Source organism: Mustela erminea, chromosome 1 (assembly GCF_009829155.1).
Source record: "Mustela erminea isolate mMusErm1 chromosome 1, mMusErm1.Pri, whole genome shotgun sequence".
Taxonomy (NCBI): Eukaryota; Metazoa; Chordata; class Mammalia; order Carnivora; family Mustelidae; genus Mustela; species Mustela erminea.
Window position 1 is genome coordinate 40,137,699 of NC_045614.1, and position 21,844 is coordinate 40,159,542.

General features: G+C 48.3%; 1 long non-coding RNA gene across 3 annotated transcripts in view; it reads right to left on the reverse strand.

Moving 5' to 3' along the window:
- LOC116579531 overlaps positions 1–21,844 on the reverse strand; it is a 70,196-nt gene that overhangs the window by 31,869 nt on the left and 16,483 nt on the right. Inside the window, exons 1-2 of one of the 3 annotated variants that reach the window (XR_004281313.1) lie at positions 14,638–14,771; positions 9,275–9,480 (exon numbers count right to left, since the gene is read on the reverse strand). This is a non-coding gene — a long non-coding RNA (uncharacterized LOC116579531). Of the gene's footprint in view, positions 1–9,274; positions 9,481–14,478; positions 14,560–14,637; positions 14,772–21,844 lie in introns of those variants that run through there. The other 2 variants (XR_004281314.1, XR_004281317.1) reach the window with 2 other exon arrangements.

Genomic DNA, 21,844 nt, shown 5'->3' on the forward strand with positions numbered 1-21,844 from the left:
TTAACAAGCAGACACATACACAGCCCTTTGAGCCGTTCTGTGAGCCTGGGGACATCTCAGGGAGCTGTCCTTTGAGACACTTCAACAGCCTCCTACATGAAAAGTTCATTTGAGGCAGATGTGACAATACTGTCAGTGCAGCATTTAGCTAATCTACTCAGGCATGTGATAAAATCAACCTTTTAACATCCAGACACTGGACTGGTTGGACATCCGAACTCGGTGCTTTTCCAAGAGAACAAGCAACTGGTCTTGCTAGATTCATTTGCAAAGCTCAGGCAGAGCAGACGCACTGTGGAACATTTCCAGCCATCTACCTTTCCAGCATACCATTATTTTCATCAATGAAAGACCATTTTAGAAATCCATTATGCTAATTAACACGCCCGTGGGTGCAGAGCTAAGACAGATAATTGGAGCACTTAAGGTAACTTCCTCTGGAATGTGGGACTGTGATCTTTCAAATGTTAGCTAACTGCCCCTACAGTGTGAATGGAAGCTAACACGCACATGGACACACATACACATGCATGTGCGTGCACACTCGAGCACAGGTAACATATTATCTACGCTTCGGCTTTAGAAATAAATCATGGACAACAGATCAGCCTAATAACCACCACTGAATAAGAACTCACTGTATGCCAGGTACTGTGCTAAATGTTTGACCAGAGAGAAAACTGATCTCATGTAATCATCACTGAGGAAATTGAGGCCCCAGGAAACCCAACTAGAAAGGATGAGCCGGACTTACACTCTGGCTCACTTGACAGCTATAAATCTTAACCACTCCAGGAGACTGGTTGCCTGTAAGTTCTTCCAGGCCTCCTGGGAATTCTTCAGTCATCATCAACAATAATTTTTCATTCTTGGCTCAAAATATTGAACAATAAATAAAATCCCAATCCCTGGGAAATATTCCACAGCATGACTTCCGAGCATAATTGGTTCTGAAGCAGGTTTGGGAACTCCTCTGGGGTGATAACTGTGTTCTACCCAGAAATGTGCAGGGCAGCCGGCCCTGACAGCTCCCAAGGCCAAGGGTGGCCAGAGTTTGAATCCCGCCCCTGGCCTTTTCCTGGTAGGCCTCAGCATGGAAGCCTCCTCTTCTGCTGCCCTCCTCTTACTGTCTGTTTGAATACAGGTGCCGCAGGGGTGGGGCCCTGACGCTGAGGGGGAGGGGAGCCAGGCACAGCCCAGGGGCACCCTCCCTCCCAGCAGCTATAATAAATCTGGGAGCCGCCAGGGCTGAGTTAAGACAGCACACTGGGAGTGGTGAGGCACGGTCCAAGGCTGTAGCCTTCATACAAAGAGAGTTGAAAGAATTTGCTGATGGATCCACACAGGGTCTCCGAGAAGAGAGGAGTCGAAACAGACTTTAAGATTTGGAGCCTGAGCCAAGAAGAAGCCAGTTGTTGTCAACCAGATGGGGAAGACGGAGAAGAGCAGGTGGGAATGGGTAGACCTGTGAGGTTTGAGAAGCCTGTTAAGGATCCCAGGTGTACTGGTTTTCTACTGCTGTATAACAAATTACCACAAACTGAGCAGCTTGGAACAACCCCATCAGCGGACAGTTCTGTAGGTCACGGTCCAGGGGCACTCACTGGGTTTGCTGCTCAGCCTGTCGGAAAGCTGAAGTCAGGGTGCCCACAGGACCGAGCCTTTGTCTGAGGCTCTGAGGAAGAATCCACCTGCAAGCTCATGTTCGTCGTTGGGAGAATTCAACTCCTTGCCATCATGGGCCTGAAGTCCCTGGTTCTTTGCTGAATGTGGACTGATAGCCACTCTTAACTTCTAGAAGCTGCCGGCATTCCTTGCCACCGGATTCCCTCCATCTTCAAGCCAGACAGGGAGGGTCAAACCCTCCAGCCTGGAACCTCTCACATGCTCTTCTGAGCCAGAGAAAACTCTGCCTTTAAAGGGCTCTCACCAGAGAGCCAGGATCAGACCGCCAGGATCATCTCCTTTTCTCTAGGCCAACTGTATTGTGCGCCACCGTCTAATCATGGCGGGGCGGTCCGTTACAGTCCCAGGGATCCTGTGAGGAGTGCACACCAGTGGGGGTGGGGGAAGAAGATCATGGGGGCTTTTCTAGAATCCTGCCTGCCATCCAAATGGAAATGAGGAGACAGTCTCCTCCAGAAACTTCCAAGGCCGCAGGATAGAGCAGGACGGGGAGGGGATGAGCCCATCTGGATCTCTTTAGCCTCTGGAACTTGAAGCCCTCGGGAAAGAAGGCCTGGCTCTTTGGAGGGCCCCACAGAGCCGTGTCCCAGAGCCCCACCACGGGCTTGCCCTGCCAATCCTCCTGCACAGGGCCTGAGGCATCTTGGCTGCAATGTCCCCGTGTCTGGCAGGTGAGTCAACATTTGGCTTCTCTCCTGGGCTTTCTTGGAAAGGGCTAAGTTCCAGGTTGGCAGCTGTGCTGGCTGGGAAGGAGGAAAGAGAAAAGCCAAGTTCTGGGGGCCTTGCTGCCAGGCAGGACACCTGGGCCTTCTCCCCCTCAGCCACCGCGAATGATGGGAGGAAATTTCACTGTCACTGCAGGGAAGCCGGAGTGACAACCAGGCAGGGTGTAAAACTCTCCGGCCTTGTCAGCACATCAGTGACCTAGCCTCTCAATTTCACCATCCATAAAATGGGGATGGTCATTACTAGCTACCCCATAGGGGTTTGTGACAGTTAAACAGCAGGGTATCTCTGGATCATCTACCACAGTGGCGGGCACATAGGAAGTATGGACAAAAACACACAAGTAATACTATTAACTGAAGGGTAAAGGATTGGTAGAGAGAAGCTGTTCAACCAAGAGATTAAAAGGAGGAAGGGAGCAGATAAAGCGGTCAGGGGGACAGCCAACCCCCTTGATAAGAAACTTTCACAATATTGAAATGCAAGTTAGTTGTGTCTATAAAGACCTATGAATATACAAAGGACAACTGCTAACGCCCAAGGCAGGATAGATTTTGACTGAGCCGGGTGATAAATCTGGATAGGATGTTCCCAAGGTTCCTGGGTAGCCAGATAGGGCTTCTGCTTCCCGTAGAAATTCAGGGGGGAAGAGAGGGACAAGCAAGGCACAGACTACTATGCTGGTATGCTGCATGCCACCTTTGGTCGCCAGTAACAGAAATCCACCCACGCTTAGGGGGGTGGGATAACATTCGAGGCATTAACTGTGGGTTCACCCAACTCTTCTCTGTACGCAACAGATTTCCCTGCTGCATCCTGAGGACTTCATTCCCTCCCTCCACCCCTCAAATCCAAACTGAGTTGCTTACTCCAGGAGGAAACAAAGCAAAGCGAAACCCCTTATACTCAACGGCAGCACCGTGGGAAGATGAAGATCACAGCCTCCATCAGCTTTGCTCCAAAGAGCTGGGAGTTCCTTGAGTTGACATCAAGGCATTTCTCTTACCTGACAAAGACCACCAAACCCTATGAATCATCCAGTTTGCAAGGATCTGTCCCAGGGACAACACCCTTTCCCCAACCAATGGCCAGGACAAAAGCCTCCCAGGACAGAGAGGGCCCCAGATCCCTCCACATCCACTGAAAGCAGTCAGGGGCATAAACATAGGTCTCACCCCGACCAAGGGGGATAAGCTGGGAATCCCTGCTGAGTGGGAACTTTGAATGCTCATGCTAAAACTGCAATAGGCAGTCCTGTGGACAGAAACCCAACAACAAGAAACGAAGGAAGCCAGGCCCTGCCACTGCTTGGGTGTCAGCTCCTTCCCCCTTTGCCTTTACAGGCTGGTGTGCTCTCGTCCTGCCTTCTTAAGAAACTGCTCATGGCTTTAGAGTCCCTCAACCCAGCTCTGCACAATCTCTTACTAGCTAACTGGAGTTGTGTGTCTCTAGTTCACATGTTTAAAGTGCAGAAGCTGGCTTGAGTCTATGGATTAATACTGGTTCACTTTACCCAGGATCCAACTAGTGGTAAGGGGTGGGTGTGGCAGTCACATGGTATAGACATGGCTGCTTAGACACCCCCTCCCCTTTCTTCCAGTGGGGTTGAGCAACTACATACTCAGAGGAGAGACAGGGCATGTCAGGTTCCCAGAATGTACCCACCACAAATCACCCTCAGCCTAATCCAGATTTCACAAGTTCCCTCTGATAGATCATTACAAAGTTCTCAAAATCTAATCTATTCCAGAACATTCTCAGACCAGGAGGGAACGAATGCATTTTTGTATGTTCCCTTTCTTCCGGAATCAAATTTTCGGTATTTATTTGGAAAATAGCTATACAGAAATCCCATTCTGCAAAACCAAGTCTCTTGTAGTTAATTAAATGATGATCTCCCACTTTTCTTTTCACCAGGTCTGTTGTCGTAGGTGGGCTTGTTTAATGTGGGGTACACCCATACATGCCAGGGTATTTCCCTGGCAACAGGGTGTCATGGAAGAAGCCAGTTAATGACAGGAGAGTTCATGGCCTTGTCCAGGTTATTGTGGAGCCAAGTGCCACTTGCTGAGCCTTCAACTTTTTATTAACTCAAATCCTGGTTGTACCTTTCTGCTAGGGCCCGGAGTTCTGAGTTTCCTTAATCCACCAGACAGAAGCCACACAACAGCAGAGGCTGTAAATACTCTGTCGGAGCATGAAGAATAACAACAATAAGACATTCATATTAGGAGAGGAGATTCATTCATCACGGTTTGTTTACCCTCTCAACAACCCAGTAGATTTGCTGTTGCTGTCTCTGGGGAAGCAGCTGGTGCAAGGAAATCAGATTGCAGAGAAAAGAATGTGAGCTTTGCAGTCATACGGGCCTCATTTCAAATCCTGGCCAAGGCCCTTCACTTCTTGGAGGGGACAAACCTGTATGGCGGCTCTGATTGGTCAGCGCCCCTGCTCTGACCCTCATTAGAGAGCCTGAATGTCAACCTGCTTCTCTGGTCCTCAGTTTGTCATCTGCAAAATGGGGGAATAATAATACTGATTTCATAGGTAGTTGTGAAGGTTACTTGAGATCACATATGTGAAAGCCCCTTGTATCTGGTAGGGGCTGATTATGTTTGCTTCTTTTATATTATAATAGACATTTTCCTTGTAGGGCTAATTTTCTATTAAGGTTTCAGAGAGGTTTCTTCTACTAAGGTTTCATGACTGACCAAGGCAAAACAAAAAGAGCTCATGAGGAAAGCCAGACTTTTCTCATTCTTGTAGAGAAAAAATTTCTCTCAGGTAGCTCCTACCTCAGGCTTGAAACCCATCCTCTTTTCCAGACCCTTCCCTCATTGTGGCAGAGGCTTCTCCCTGTCCCCTAATATCAGCCCTCCCCTAATTCTATGATAACACAAATTCTCACAAACACGCCAAGTTGAAACTGAACATATGGCCAATGAGAGAGAAAGACAGAGAGAGACAACATTTCTGAGCATCCCTTACATATGACCATGTGGCGAAGTTCTCACCAATGGGATGGGAGAGGAAGTGAACTGTGCACTTACCAAGACTGACTGAGCTTCTCTTTTCCCTTCTGTACTGGCTGGAATGTGAATAAGGAGCTGGGTCACTGGCTTTTGACCACAAAGATGAAGATAACATGCTGAGCAACAAGATAGAAGGAACCTGGGTCCCTGACATGCAACACAGCTGGCCTGGACCACCCACCTACCTCCAGACTGTTGCATGAGAAAGAAACACACTTCTGTCTGGTTCCAAACCCCCTACGGGGGGGTGGGGGGTGGGGGGCAGGGAGGAGTCTCTTACTATATCAATTCTCTCTACTCCCTAACTCACAATCTACCCCCTAATATATCCACCTTACCTTCTCAGAATTCATCTTCACAGCTTGCCTTGAGCAAGAACCAACAGGAGCCAAGATTGGATATACCTCTAGGACAGACCAGACTTCATAATCTGGCCACTGGTAAACCAGATCTAGCCACAAGTATGCTTTGGTTGATCCCATAGTGTATTTTTTAAAATTTTAGATCTGTTGTCCACATTTCTAAAATCGAGAAGTTTCGCCTAAACATCTAAACATTCAGCTTTTCCTGAGAAATCGGAAGGTCTGGCAACCCTGGGTCACATTCTTGCTTGGAAAAATCCAGCTGCCAGCCTGCTTCGGTTCATCACGGTTGATGCCTGTCACAGACATTGTTGTGCCCTTGGGTCTTGCCAGGTTGGGGGCCAATGACCTGACTTCCAAGACCTAGAACCTTTGTCCCTTTGCTTGTCCCTTTCTCTGGTCTCCTGGAGCCTGCCTAGCCCAAGAGGCTAGAAAGTGAAAGCACTACCACCCCCAGAAGGCCCCAAGCAACAATGGATGGGAATTGATATGTAAATATCACAGCTCCCTATTCCTCAGGTCGGATACCTGGATGACACCTGTTACACTGGCCTCCAGAGTTTGCATCCCAGCTGTCCAGAGTGGAACTCACTCCATTATGCAGCTTTTATCAGCAGGCTGCTTTCCCTTCCCTGTCCTGGTTCCCAGGTCCCGCCCAACATTTCCCAGGATCACTTTCATAATAAACTACCTGCACTCAGCTCCTCCTCTCAGAATCTGCATCTGGGGCAGCCGAAGTCACCAGCTCCTTTAGTCTTCCACACAATAGTAAGCCTTTATCAACATGCACTATCATTTTTCTTCTGGCAAAGAAATGTCTAACTGTATTTGAGCTTTATTAAAAGTGAAAAGAAAAGGAAAGATAGTTCTGGAAGACAGTGTGTTTCAGAAAAACATAGGTGAGTGTCTATTTTTGTGAGAGTAAAGAATATTCCTTCATGTTTAACATGCAAATACTGGCCTGCTTAGTTCACTGACGTTATCTGCCTGACCCTCAGCTGTTCATGTTTGTGATCCCTGGTTTACAGCACTGAGAACTCTTGTTAAAATTCAGGAGTCATTAGCCACTGACTTTGAATGAGGCCCTGAGATGAACTAAGCAGCCACGTGGGAGCATACTGAGGGAAGAGGCAGGGAGACCCAGAATTGTAAGGACCACGGTTTGGAGGAAGGGCCAACGGAAACTGTGGCACTTGGGCCAGGCAAAGAGGGCCCAACATGGCATCAGGGTAGGGGGCCGGAAGACAGCTGAAACCTCTTCCCCAATCCTGTGAAAATCCCTTCCCCCATAACATCCAAGGGGCGTGTGCACACACCGTCCACCAGAGCTCAGCTCTCTTTATTCCAACACAACTTCTGGGTATGTCTCTCCTGACTTTGCAGGAATTCCTGGGAGGTGGAAGCTATAGGTATTCTCTCTTTATCCCCAGTGCCCAACAGAGGGCTTGCCATCCTGTGGGTGCCTAATCAATGTTTTGTTTTAAATTTCTGTGGACAAGCTTGACCCTAGAGAGAGCAATCAGAATTGCTATGTAAGCCAGGGGGCGCTGTGATTCAATGCTCATTTCTCAGCTGGGGAGCTGAAAAGGTTTTTTGGCCACCCTGCAGTGATAAAGAATGAACTAGTGGGCCCATACTATTTAAAGCCAGGAACATGGGCTTTTTGGAAAACTAGCTGTCTCTTACCTAGTTTACAATCTAGAGGCTTAAGAATGTGGGTTCTAGAGTCAGACTGTCCAGGTTCATATCCCAGTTCTATTACTTACTAGCTGTGTGACCTTGGGCAAGTCACTGAACCTCTCTGTTCCTCCTTAAAAGATGGGAATTAAAGGAACTAATGCATGTAGAGGGTTTTGGAATATCCCTGCACAGAGAAGCACTTAAAATCTGTTAGCTCTTATTGGCTCGGACTGGGGACAACAGGGTCCTGGTTGAAAAGAAAGCCGGGGCGGGAGGGGGGCCTGGGTGGCTCAGTGGGTTAAAGCATCTGCTTTCAGCTCAGGTCATGGTCCCAGGGTCCTGGGATTGAGCCCCACATCGGGCTCTCTGCTCAGCATGGAGCCTGCTTCTCCCCCCCCTCCTCTCTGCCTGCCTCTCTGTCTACTTGTGAGCTCTCTCTGTCAAATAAACAAATAAAATCTTAAAAAAAAAAAAAGAAAGAAAGAAAGAAAGAAAAGAAAGCCAGGGTAGAAAATTATCTAGAAGGATATGTGAGTTCTAACATTCAAAGCCCCAGAGCTAGATATTAGGCACAAAGAACACATATTCCAGAGCAGGGCTTCTGACCTTTCCTGTGTTGGCATCCACTGAAATGATGGTCCCTTTGCAGAATAATGGTTTTTAAATGCACAAAATAAAATACATAGGATTATGGAGAAAACCAGTTATATGGCTATCAAAATATCGAACAAATCTGTGATATAGTGATACTGGTGCTACTTTATTAACACATTAAAAAACAAGATCCAGCAGCAGATCTAATTACTACTGTAATTTTTAAATAGAAATGAACACAAAATGTCATTTTCAGATATCTATGACACCTGTAATGTGATATGGAAAGATCTCTGATTTCAGTGTATCACCAAGTCAGAGGCATGACCAATATAATTTTGAACAGAAAGAAATGCTGACTTCCATTTCTAGATTAGTAAATATAAAAAATAAGGCTTTTTCTCGCCTAAGGTAAGAACCTCTTTCCCAGGCAGAGCCAGAAAGAGCAAGCCCAGGAGTGCATCCAGGGCTTTCTCTCTACCTTGTACAAACAAACATAGGAGATCCAAGCCAGACTGTGACTTCTGGAGGTGGGGTGGAGGGAGTGTGTCTCCATCACGTCAAGGGAGGAATGTTCCAGGAGAGTAGCTTATAGAGACTGAGAGGGTACTTGCAAGGGGAGCTGGGGGCCTCACTTCCTGGTTGGACTGCCATGAACAGAAGGAATTTCAGACCTATTCAAGTAGGGCCAGGAGAGAACTGGAGACAATGAGACAGAGAAAGGGTGCAGCCAACCCTCCCACCACTAAGGGGGATGAGCCAGGGAATCTCCTGTGAAGAGGACCCCACAGGCTTGAGTCTCAACCGGGAAGGAGGCCCCAAAGCAAGACCCCAGAAGCCAGTGGCTAGGGATGGAAGAGGGGTTCCTGCTGAAGGGAAAGTAGGAGAAGGTCAAGCAAGAGTGGTTTTCTTTTTTTTTCTTTTTAAAGATTTTATTTATTTATTTTACAGAGAGAGATCACAAGAAGGCAGAGAGGCAGGCAGAGAGAGAGAGAGGGAAGCAGGCTCCCTGCTGAGCAGAGAGCCCGATGCGGGACTCGATCCCAGGACCCTGAGATCATGACCTGAGCCGAAGGCAATGACTTAACCCACTAAGCCACCCAGGCACCCAAGAGTGGTTTTCTGATGCTGGGGAACAGCGCATTGATGAGAGGCTCCCCATATCCCACTCTGCCCACAAACACACAAACGCACCTCAAAAAAGTCTCAAACGGAGTCATTTGGAGCTCACCGTGCAGGCAGGCGAACCAGTGTTGGCTGAGAGAAGACAAATGTATTTCTTTTCTCCAGTCCCTTTTCCCTGTCCCAGCACACAGACCCCAGGGAGTATCTTTCACAAAGTCTTCCGGGTAAAGGCTGTCTCAGGGCCGGCCACCATGTCAGCGATGCTCCCGAGTTGCCTGATGAGAGAGGAGGGGGAGGAGGTGAAGGGATCCTTTGGGCACACCAAGCTCTCTCTCCTCTTCAGACCCCCTCAGGCTGAGCCAAACCAGGGCAGGGCAGCAGGGAGGAAAGGAGACTAGAAATTTAAGCTGGACCTTTCCAAAGAGAGCAGAGGCCTATGGGATCCATCCAGGGTGTCATTAAGGGACATGGGAAGAAGTCAGATCAGTTGAAGAAAAATTGTCAAATTCATGTTTATGCTTCATCATCTTCAGACTCGGCAGGACATGGAGTACTGGACCTTTCATCAATGTTGCAATTTGGCCCCCACCCAAATGCTGTCAGGTGCCCTGGGACTCATGGGGAGAGAGGTTCCTTCATCTCCTCTGAAAACATCAACACTTTCCTCTCCAGAGCCAGATCCCCAAATCCAATGGAGATCCCCAGAGATGGAAACACTGTTAGAACTGCCTGGCAGAACGGCCCTTCCCTACCCGGGCCCCAGCCATCCCCTTGCGAGGGCAGCAGCTGGCTGGAGTCTGCCCTGATCACGGCGATCAGGGCCTTCCAAGGAAGATGGAGGAATGAAGGAGACCACACTTCAAGAGACAATCCCAACCCCAGGAGTTGAGGTCACAGGCACAGAAAGAAGTTCAGGGAAGTACATTTTTCCAGAGACAACCCTCCAGTGGGGGCTGGGAGGGGTGCAGCCAGTCTCCCCTCCCTCTTGTGGGACGATGCAAAGGAACATTCCTCGTCTACAGTTCCCCTGCGCGGTACCCAGTAGGTCACGAGAAAATAAAGCATATTCTCTTCTCCCTTCCCTATCGCATTCCCCCTCCTTCCTGCTTCCTGGATCACTTCCCAAATAAACTATTGCACCCACGCCTTCTTCTCAGGACCGGTTTTTGGAGGGACCCCAACGAAGACGGTCATCCTCCCTCTAGCTGGACAAAAAAAAAAAAAATCAGGCTTCCTTCAAGGGTTTCCCTCTCCCCACACCACACACACACACACACACCTGCAAGGTTTTAGGGCTGAGAAAATGCAAGTCATGGGAAAAAAGCCAAGGAGTGGGGGTGGAGAAGAATCACGGCAGGTGAGGAACATCATTTGGAAATTATAAAATTAAGTAGCTTTAAAAAGAGCAGAAACCTGCTTGGGAAATCACCGAAAGAGCACACATTGAAATATGTGCTCAAGACAGTGGAGAATCTGTCAACTGACAAGAGACAGCTTTGGGAAGAAAGCGAACCAGAGCGGGGTGTCAGGCAGACAGATTGGTCCAATTAAGGACGGAGAGGCTAGGGAGGCGGAGTGAGTTATCGCGTGCCCCGTGGGGGGTCTAGGAAGGCTATTCCCAGCAGGATAGATGGGCCCTGAGAGGAGGCCGGCGAGAGTCTCTGGAGTGTCCCTGTGCTCTCTGGAGTGTCCCTGTGCTCTGTCCCCAGCGCCGGGAGACCCGGGGATGAGCAGGGACGAGAGGCTGTGTCTCTATGGCCTTGGAGGCTGGACTGCTGGTCGCTCCTGATTCTCTGGAATAAAAGGGGGACAGGGTGGGGGTCTCTGCAGGAAGCCTCCCCTTGGAGATGCGTTCATTCAGCAAGTGTTCACGGGGTTGGCTGTCTACAGTCAGGACTGCAGCATGTTAGGGACGGCACTCCTGCCCCAGGAGCACTGTGGTCCTTCCTGAGAAGCTAGCATCAAATACATCCGCTAACACCCACTACATGGTGGGGGCTAGTCATCCTTATTTAATCCTTACGGCCACCTCTGAGGTAGGAACAACATGATCGTTGTGTCAGAGACGAGGAAACAGAGACACCGAAAGGGTAGGAAAATGAGGTGACAATACTGGTAAGGGGTGGGACCAGAACTCAAACCCAGACAGTCTAGCTCAAAAGTCAGCACTCTGACCCACCGCAATTTATTCTCTCTTCTACTTAAAGATCTGACAAGTTCTGCCGGCAGGACCAGCTACAGAATGTGCAGGACCCAGAGCAAAGTGAGAATGGTGGCTGGTGGCGGGGGAGTGGATCTCCTCTTCCCATGGTGCTCCAACACAGAGCAGATGGGTGAGCCCTGAGTAATTATAACCTCCATGGTACCTAGGTCAGAAATCGGTGACAGGCCCCCACTGAGAGGCCTGCTAACTGTGCCGGGGTTCTGCCAGCCCAGCCCTGAGAGAGCCGTCTCCTTGCCCAGCCCTGTGATGCCGTGGGGCAGGCACTGACTCCAGCCCTCCCTTCCCATGGGCCCAGGCCCCCTGAGACGGGGAGGGTAGCAGCAGAATAGGGCTTTCCTCCCAGGACGCTGCCAATGCAAGCCAGTTGCTCTCCTGAGCCCCATGACCTGGGTAGCCTGGGGACACAGTTTCTGGGCAGGGCAGAAAAGCCGGCAACCAAAAGCTCACCGTAAGAAGGCAGGAGAGAGACACTCTTGTGAGCTGAGACACCAAGCCGCGGGCACATGATCTCTTGTCCCATCAAGTTTCACTTACAAAACACATCTTCAAACACAAAATTATTAAGAATTTCAAGACATGAAACCCTAAGCGTAGGGTCCTTCTTAACAAGCGGCCCAGTGTGGCTGCTTGGGCAACAGCCATGGGGCTGGCCCTACCTGCCATTGTGAAAAATGGAAAACAGTTGGACTTTACACAGTTCTCCATACTCACTTCAGCACGGAACCCCTTTTGGGCTTAACAGCCCATGGTGCTAGTGTCCCAGGGACCTCCCTCTTAGAAATGCTATATCAGCTCATTCAAACCTCGTAATAGTCACGTGACTCACAGAGAAACATCACCACGTTTCCCAGAAGGAGAAACTGAGGCATAGAAAGGAAAGTGTTTTGCTTGAAGTATGATAGGCATTGGTAGAGCTGGCAGGTATTATGGTGAGTAAGGGGCAGCGCTGACTCTCAGACCCCAATATCCGGCCTCTGGATCCTGTGCTCTATCCCTGCAATGCGCCAAACTTCCCAACCCTCCAAGATGCTTTACACATCCTTGTTTGTCACTCAGGGGAAGGCCGTGACACTGGCAGATAGCCAACCTGAAGCCAGTATTTATTAGGAAATCTCCAGACGTGCCAGGAAATTACAGACCAGCAAATTAGTTTAGTCATTTCACTAGTTTAAGGAGCTCTTTGCAAGCTCTGAAAAAAAAAAAAAAAAAGAAAAAGCTCTTTCAAACACAGGTTGTTGGAAGGAATGTTTTTGGTGCCTTGAAGATACCATGTTATCTTGAGCATCCAAAGGCCTCCTTGAGGAAGACAATTCCCATGAGGCTAAGAAGAAACTTTAGTGACACTTAAAAATACCACCAGAGCCTTCGAGATGGCCCCCAATGACCCCAGCCTTCCAGTATTCACAACTTTGTGTGCCCTCTCCCACACTGCATACAGCTGAACTGTATAATCAACAGAATGTTGCAGAAATGATGTTCATGGTTTCAAAGATGAGGTCAAATGAATGTTGCTTCCATCTTCCTCCTTCTTGGACCACCCACTCTAGGGGAAGCTGGGGACTGTGTCATAAGGACACTCAAGCAACTCTGTGCAGAGGTTCATGTAGCCATGAGCTAAAGTCTTCCTCCAACAGCCATGTGAGTACGCCATCTTGTAAGAGGCTCCTCTAGCCCCACTCAAGCCTTCAGATGATGGCAGCCTGGGGCCAGTGTTCTCACTTCTGCTTCATGAGCAGAAGCACCAGCAAAGCTGTTCATGCATCCCTCATCCCCAGAAGCCAGTAGATAATAAATCTCTGCTTGCTTTAAGCTAGAAAGTTTGGGTTGATCACACAGCAATAGGTAACTAATACACTTCATTATAAAGATGACGGGAAACCAGCTGGTCTGAAGTAGAAGGGGAATGGTCTAAACACAGTCACATCTTCCAGGTCATTGTGTTCTCTTGTTGCTGCCACTGTCACTTTAAGAAAGCCCCAAGGAACAAAGGAGTCAGCAATTTGGGGGGAGAAGGGGAGGTCGGGAAGAGGAACTCAGGTCATTATCTGAGGCTTTCACATAGGGTTGCCAAAGCGGCACATAGCATTTTGTGGGGCAGTATGAGACCACACGCCAGAGGGAGAAGCAGGATACACTCTAGTTATGTATCTTACAGCTATGAATTATTATCCAAACAAAACCCCTGGCTAGTGATGACTGAGCACTCTGCATGCTAGGCCCTTTAGTTTTGCTTTAGGTTCTTTAGCTAAATTAACACTCACAAAAACGCAGTGACACGGCGCCTTGGTCATAACACATCCACTGTGAGTGACAAAACCCAACTCAAACTGGCTTAAGCCAGAATGGGCACTGATGGGCTCATTAACTGGGAAGTGCGAAGGGTGTCCAGGCTTCGTGAGCTGCGGCACCCAGAGTGTGAAAGTCCTTCCTTTCTCTCTCTCATTCTCTTCCCTCACTTATTCTCTCTCTCTCTTCCTCTCCCTCCCCTACTCATTTCCCTGATTTTCTTTCCAGGAAAAGTGGACAAGCCTATGCTCTTATAGCTCATTATGTTATTTTATTTTATTTGGAGGGGTTTTTATAAATAGAGAGAGGCAGGGCTGGAGAGAGAGGGGGAGAGAGAGAGAGAGAATCTTAAGCAGGCTCCACACCCAGTGCAGAACTCGGATGTGGGGCTTGATCTCACAACCCTGAAATCATGACCTGAGCCCAAACCTAGAGTTGGATGCTTACCCAAATGAGCCACCCAGGCACCTCATCTTATAGCTTATAATCTAAAACCAAGAGAGACCCTCTGTTCACAACAGCCCCAGATCAGATCCCCTGGTAGGTCTCTGATAGGCCCTACTTGGGCTACACCCTGAGACCAATGCCTGGGGACAGGGAGATAGGGCACCCTGATTGGTTGGGTATGGATCATGTATCCAATGGGTAGATGGAGCACAGTGATTACCAGTGCCACCAGAACCACATGCAATGTTAATTTCCTAATTAACATGAAAAACGGATGATAGGCAGACAAAAACTACACATTTATTACTATTATTACCCTTGTTTTACAGAAGAGGAAACAGTCTCCATAAAGATGTAAACCTGTCCAGGGTCTCATAGCTGATAAACAACAAAGCCAGATCTGGCTGACTCCAGGTCCAAAGTTCTTAGCTGTGTTCCTTCCACCTTCCTCATCGGATAGGGTCCTGTGACTCACCAGGAGGTCTTCAGGCAGAATAATCTCTCTTTGGGGAAGGCAGACCAGTTATTTGACTCCAGTCCAAGCCCCGGGACACTAATGTTGTGTCTGGCCTATCCTGCTTCTTCCCCGCTTACTGAGATCACCTAAGACTAGAGAAGCTCACCCAAAGAATCTGTCCCGAGCTTGACTACACCAGCAGCCAAAGCCATTATGACATCTCTGCCTCCAGATGGAACTCTTCAATAACAGCACCTTGCTTTTGGAGCTAAGACCCAAACTCTCACCTCAGATAAGAGCTGTGAACATCTGACCACTGCTGACCCCGGGCTCATTTATTCCACTCTCTGTCCCAGCCACACTAATTCTTGTCAAATTTTGTGAAAGTGACACAGAATGTTTTCTCTCACTTGCTTCCTCTCACCCCAGGACATTTGTATATTCCGTTCTCTTTACCGGCATTTGTATTCCTTTATCTCTGCCTAGAGAATTCATCCTTCCAATCAGCTCCTCAAGGAAGCTTCCATACCACCATCATCAGGGTCACTCCATCCACTTGGATCCCCATGGAAATTCAGAACTTTCACTGAAACTATGAGAATACATTCATTTGTGATCTATGGTGAAAATCTGCCTCTCACACTAGACTGTAAACACATCAGAGCAGGGATAATGTCCTTTTTTCTATTTACTATAAACAGCACGTAGCCCAGGGCTTGATGTGGATAGACCCTCAAAAAATAATCATTAAATAAGTGGTAGAAAGAAAGGAAGGAAGGGAGGGAGGGAGAGAGAAAGCTGTAAGAGGAGGTGGGCGGGAGAAGGAGAAAGGGAGAGGAAGGAGGAGAGCAAAGAGACAGAGCAGGAGGAGGTAAGTAGAGTGAGTCAGAGGGAGGCAAGAAAGGAGGGAGGAGGGGGAAACCCACCTAAGCCTGAGAATTCCAAATGAGCAGGGCTGGGAAATGATGCCCGGTGGTTCTGGCAAGCCCTGAGCTGTCACACGCAAGCCCCGCCCTCCAGGAGATGCCATGCTACGGGCCCATGCCAACAGCGAGCCCTCTAACTGGAGGCTGGACAGAAAACGCGATCCACGCAACTGAAGCCTTTAGGTAGGAAGCTTACTCAGAAGCAAAAAAAAAAAAAAAAAAAAAAAAAAATAAAAAAAAAAAAAAAAAAGGAAACCGAGATCACAGCTGATATGGGGAGGGAGGAGGAACAACAAAGAATGTGTCACTTCCTCCCTCCCGCCGTGGGTGACCCATGGAGTCCCCTCGTTGCCTCTGAGACTTCTGGACCTCTGTTTTCCCTTCAGGTTGTGGTGACCGGATGAAGGGATGTTTATTGCTAACACAGCAAAACCTGGTCCAGCGGCCAGGAATCGCGCTAGCATGACTAATTCATGTTCTGAACAAATGAACACGAGTTTGTACCGGTGGAGTGGTTGTTGCACACAGCGGGGTGGTGGGGCCAGAGGGAGGAGGATCTGGAATCGGGCACTGGCTGTCAGCAAGTCACCGGAGGCACAGACACTGGACACCGGGGATCCCTGCAAACGCCCCGTCTCCCAGCGTGGGCTCTGGGAGCTTCTCCTATGAACGATAATAAGCACGTGTGTTGCCTCTGGGCGGTGAGAGAGGGCCTGCCTTTGGCACAGCATCTGTGCACCTCAGGTACTGTTTTTGAGCAAGGATGGGTGTGCAAAAAGGTAAGAATACAAGTTGAAACAATGAGCGGGCTGACAGTGAAAAGGAGGGGAGGATTCCTAAGGTGGGGGCATCTTGGTGAGTGAAATGTCCAGTGAAATGCCTGAGAAAATCAAGTCAACTTCCTCCACCAATCCCACCCTGAGGCCCTATGTCTTGGCAGTTGCTCCTCTTGGGATGGCTCATTCGGTACTGGAATTCATACAGCCTTTCTGACAAGAGAGAAAGAAAGAAAGAAAGAAAGAAAGAGAGAGAGAGAGAGGAAGAGAGAGAGAGAGAGAAAGAAAGAAAGAAAGAAAAAGAAAGAGAGAAAAGGGGAGGCAGAGAAAGTAAGAGAGGGAGGGAAAGAGGGAGGAAGAAAGGAGGGAGAGAATTTGCTGGCTCAGGTAACTGAAAAATCCAAGGATTAAGTGTCTTCAGGCAAGGCTGGATCCAGGAGTTCAAGAATTGTCATTAGAACTGTTTTTCTCCCTGTCCCTGATTTGGTTTCCTAGGTGCAGGCAGGCTATCTCTATGTGAAAGCCACCCCTGCCTAAAGAGTGCCTCTCCTTCCCAATAGTTTCCAAAAATTCTCAGTCCTGAGTCTTATTGATCGGGCTTGGGACAGGTGCCACCGGTGGAACCAACAAAAAGGGTTCAGCCCGCCCCAGACTGGGATGCTATTAGCCAAATGCTGATAAATGGCTCTTGTGCAGACAAAAACAACAGATGTGACCACAGAACTGTGTTGATGGCTGAAAAATGAGAACGCCCCTCCCCCAAGAATTTAAATACAAATGCTGGTTGCTAGGGAGGGATGCAGAAGGCAGCCCACACATAGGTTATTTTCTGGGACAGAGAGAGCGGAGTGGGAAAGGTCCCTCCTGGCTGCTCTTGGGGAGTTTATTGGACAAATCCATTCCAGTGTTTCCAGAATTACCAGACCTGGAAGGAGGCAAGTCAAGACTTCACTAGAACGCTATTCATTCATGCTTTGAATTCATCACGTTCACCTCTTTATCCCTCGACTCTGTCATCTGGCTTCTTCCTGTCTCTCTCAGGGGAGCTGTCCTTGTGAGGGTTGCCAATGACTTTTCTTTTGTTCAGTCCTGTGGACAATGTTGCTCCTTTCCTTCCGTCATTTCTCAGATCACTGGGTACCACTGACTGCCTCCCTCTTTGAAAACTGCTCTCTCCATGGCTCTCTGCCCCTCTGTTGTGCTCATTCTCCCACTGAGAGCCCATGCAATTCCGCTGGCTTCAGTTTACATCTCTCCCTCGGTCCCCAGGCCAGATACAGAGCTCAGACCACTCTGCTGAGTTTTGGTTTTGTGAATTCAAGTGCCTCCTGGAACCTTCACTCAGGCAATCACCCTGGAGTCTTGGACTCATCATGCCCCAAATACTGAACTCCTCACAGTGCCCTCCCCGCCCCAAGGCTACTTCTTCCCTAGGGTTTCTTGGCTTGGGGCCCAGTACTGCCAGCCAACACACTTGCCTAACCCAGAGACCAAGAATTGGCCCAGCCTCTCTCTCACATCCATTTCATCATTTGGGCCTCCTTAGAAACACCCCTATTTCTCACCATCCCCACTATAGCTCTGGCCCCCATCATCTCATGTCTGGATTTCTGCCAACCATGCCCCAGCGAGCCTCCCACCTCGTTCCACTCCAATCCATCACCCACTGTGCAGACATGCCCTTCTAAGCACAAATTTTGTTGGGCTGCTTCCTACTGATTTTAATGGATAAGTCAGACTCCTTGGCGTGGCCCTGAAGGCTTGGTTACAACCCAGGCCCTGCTTGCCTCTCTAGCTTCACTCACCTCTAGCCATTATTTCCTCAAACTCTACACACCTGCCACACCGAATGATTGTCTCCAATTCGCATAGACTGTTCCCTCTGCCTGGAGTGTCCTTCCTCCTGCCTCTTCACTCAGCTTCCTCTTGTTCATTCTCTAGTTCTCCTCTTACAACCATCACTCCCCCCAGCACAATTTCTCTGCCCTCTCCAAGACTTAGTTAAATGCCTCTTCCATGTGTCAACCATGAATGAATGAATGAATCAATCAATCAATCAATCAACTCTCTAGAGAAGATGATGGAGGTATTCAAGGTCTTTTTTTTTTTTTTTAAGATTTTCTTTATCCATTTGACACAGAGAGAGAGAGAGAGAGAGCAAGCACAATCAGGGGGAGAAGCGGGCAGAGGGATTGGGAGAAGCAGGCTCCCCACGCAGCAGGCAGCCCGATGCAGGGCTCGATCCCAGGATGACCCAAGCTGAAGCCAGACACCAATCTGACTAAGCCACCCAGGTGTCCCTAGTATTCAAGTTCTCGATGACAAGGAAAGGTCACAAAAGTATAAAGGAAATCTATGAGTCTATTTTTAGCCAATAAATACTTTCTTTTTGACACGTATTTTCCAAACAAAAATGTGCTAAGTTCTTACCCTGAGTCAGCTGCAGCTGTGCTGGACACTAAGGCCTATTAGCAAACAAGACAGACACATATCTTGCCCTTTAGGAAATTATAATCTGGCAGAAAAGATAGAAACTAAATAAACAATTCAGCAAAACTTAATGGGAACTAGGTCTAAGCCCCTTGTAGCAGAGTGAATTCTCCAAAGGTGGACGCACAAATATATATACACAATTCAGTATGTTCTCTCACGATGTAACTGACACTCCTCCATTGATATATGGGGTCTACCATCCTTCCTCTTCAAACCAGCTGGACTTCGTAAAAGCTTTGGCCAACAGAACTTTGGGCGAGTAATACAGTGTGACTTTCAGTCTATAACAAGTGACACAATTTCCACTAATTCATCAATCTATGGATCTCTCTCCCCATTCCCTCATCTTCCTCTCTCAACTCTTCTTTTGGAACCCAGACCGCCATGCTTGTTAAGAAGCCCAGACCACATGGAGAGACCCCACATGGACATTCCAGCCAGCAGCAGGTCTCAGCCAACAGACAGCAAGAACCTCTGCTCATGTGAATGAACAAGACTTTAGATGAACACAGTCTCAAGCCTTTGGCGCTTCCAGCTGAGTGCCTAGACACCACGGAACAGAAAGAAGCCATCCTCATTGTGCTCTATCAAATCCCCAATCCACAGACTAGGAGCATAGTGAGGGATTGCTTTATGCCACTAGGTTTCAGAGCAATTTTTTCTGCAGCCATGGCAACTATATTACTTGCAGTAAAGAATACTGAGCTAGAAATAAAAAGAGGGTAAAATACACCACCATTTCTATCTTTTAATAGCTATTGACTCTCACTGGCTGTGTGATCTTGGGCATGTCATTTTCCAACTCTAGGCTCTTGGTCTTTCCATGTATAAAGTCAGAGGATGGCGCTGGAGGATTTCTAACACCCTAGGAAGCTTGAAAACTCTACTAACGGAGATGCATTTATGGGATGACCCAATCAAAACCATGTCAACTGATACGGCAAGAGGTGAACTCTTTAATTGAAATCCCTGATTTTGTTTAAAAATCTTTCTAGAGGGTGAACTCAACTCAAGCCATTAGAAAAACAAAAGGAGTCCTCTCATGTATAATTCATGAAAGAAGAGTGGGTATGACCCAGGAGGTCATTTGGAATAAAAATGCCATAAAAATAAAATATGTTATCCCTCCCCTTCTGCCTCCCTCATCCCTTACACTAGCTAATGGAGGGGAAAGAGTGAATTAAACTGGAGTTCAGGTCAAAGGTTTAGTTGATTCATTCCAGAATGGTCATTCCCTCCAGCCGCTCCCGTAACAGACAGACACTGCAGATGTTGGGGCAGGGTTTGTCCCCGCCCCAGGCCCCTTGTCCTGAGTGATAAGGCCTCTCCTCCTTCCCTGGGGGAGATGACCTCACCTTCTAATGGACTGCCCAATTAGGAAGCACACGAGATGGTTTAGAAGACACCCTGTCTACTTCAAAAGCGTTGGGGAAATTCCCCAAGGGGCCAACCTGTTTCACAGAGCAAAGGGAAAAAAAAGTAGACAGCCTGTAATTAGTATAATAACCTGTTCGGATTCCACCTGCCTGCGATTTCCCCAGCTTGTTCATCCATTCATGTATTCATTCACTCAGGCAACAAATATTTACAGAGCAGCTGGGATGTGCAAGCCCCGGAGATACTACAGGTCCCCCAGAAGGAGCTAACGATTTGTGTGCAAGCGATTGATTAAGGAACCGCTCCCAGGGGGCATCTGGTGGGGAGATGAGGGAGGGTGGGACAGGGAAGAAGAAGATGCCAAGTGAAGTTGATGTCAAACAAGTCCAAGGCTTGGCTTGATCCTGCAGGGAACTCTGGAGTGAAAAGTACACCTCAGAATTTGTTCCAGGTCAAACCCAAGGAGCTGGACTTTCACACCTGTGCATCTGTTCTTGGTATGGGTTACTCCCCTAGGAACCAAAATCTAAGGGAATCTGGTGCTCTACATGTGCAGGCAAAGCGGCTCCAAGAGCCTGTGGACAGTCCTTCAGAAGAAGTCACAGGTGCAGGCCAGTAGAAAGGAAACATCACAGAAGCCAAGAGCAACATTTTCCACTCTGCCATCCCCAGTACATCACAGCAATATCTCACCTCATGGTTGCAAAATGGCTGTAGCAGCCCCCAACTTCCCACCTGCCCTCAACAATATCCAAAGGCAAAACAGGTGGGAAAGAAGCTCATCCCCTACTGATGTGACTTGTCAGAGGAAGGAAGATTTCTCCTGGAAGCCTCCAACTGGCATCAACTGGCCACTCCAATAGGACTGGCATCATGTCCTATTTGCCAGAAGTAGGTCAGCGCACACTTCTAAACCAATCGCTGCCAAGAAGACAGGATTACTGTAAATGGTTATCTGGATTGAGGAGGAGTCATTTTTCCTGAGCATCTTTCCCACTTGCTTGATAACTGATGAGTTTCTGTTAGCAAGGAAGAAGAGGGAATGGCTTTGGGGTGGACGATGAGCTGTGTGTGTGATGCTAGCCAGTCAATACGAAGCTCTCTGGACGACAGTGACTGGTTCACAGACGGGCATATTACTCAAGCCAAGCCTATCCGAGTTAATCCTAAGAATACTGCTTTGGTTACCAGGAAGGTGTGCTTACTCCTGAAAACATCCTAGGCCAGAGTTGTGACAGCTGTCTTAGCATCATGAGGAGCCTGAAAATAAAACTATCCCAAAGAGGAAAATGAAGTGGAATAGAGAGGTTGAGAGATCAAATATGGCAGAACCTGTGAATCCAGGCTTTCCCAAAGCCAGCTCTAAACTTGGGCAGAAAAAAAAAAATGTCATTTTTTGCTTAATCCAGGTTAGGTTGGGTCTTCTTCTTCTACATTTTTTTTTTTAAGATTTTATTAATTTATTTGACAGAGAGAGATCACAAGTAGGCAGAGAGGCAGGGGGGAAGAAGGCTCCCCACTGAGCAGAGAGCCCAATGTGGGCTTTGATCCCAGGACCCTGAGATCATGACCTGAGCCCAAGGTAGAGGCTTACCCACTGAGCCACCCAGGCACCCATGGGTTGGGTCTTCTGTCCTCTGCAACCAAAAGATT